At 53.1% G+C, this 307-nt stretch overlaps 1 non-coding gene across 1 annotated transcript; it reads right to left on the bottom strand.

Moving 5' to 3' along the window:
- Window positions 1–66: 66 nt before the first annotated feature.
- Window positions 67–150, bottom strand: TRNAY-GUA. The gene is given in 2 exon segments: window positions 67–102; window positions 114–150. It is a non-coding gene; the product is annotated as a tRNA-Tyr (tRNA).
- Between the last annotated feature and the right edge of the window lie 157 nt (window positions 151–307).

Here is a 307-nt window from a genome sequence, read left to right as displayed (position 1 = left end):
GTGCAGCACGTTCGGTCTCACCAAAGCTGCATGACGATCCGTTACAATACAGTTGAAAACATGAGATCCGGCGACCCGGAATCGAACCAGGGACCAACAGATGTCCGCAGCTTCTACAGTCTGCCGCTCTACCAACTGAGCTATCGCCGGTGACATCACGCTCGCCCACTGCCGTCACCCTCCCAAAAAGCTCAACGCCTTCAAAAAATGGCATTCCGAAAAACACCGACAGATGCACATTCACAACACATCCCTCTTCCCTTCTCGACGAATCACTCGACAAACCCGTTCTGCCGTCGCATCTTCA

This window comes from Pyrgilauda ruficollis, unplaced genomic scaffold, assembly GCF_017590135.1.
Source record: "Pyrgilauda ruficollis isolate IOZ18807 unplaced genomic scaffold, ASM1759013v1 scaffold18138, whole genome shotgun sequence".
Lineage (NCBI taxonomy): Eukaryota > Metazoa > Chordata > Aves > Passeriformes > Passeridae > Pyrgilauda > Pyrgilauda ruficollis.
This window is presented reverse-complemented; position numbering and strand designations above follow the sequence as displayed.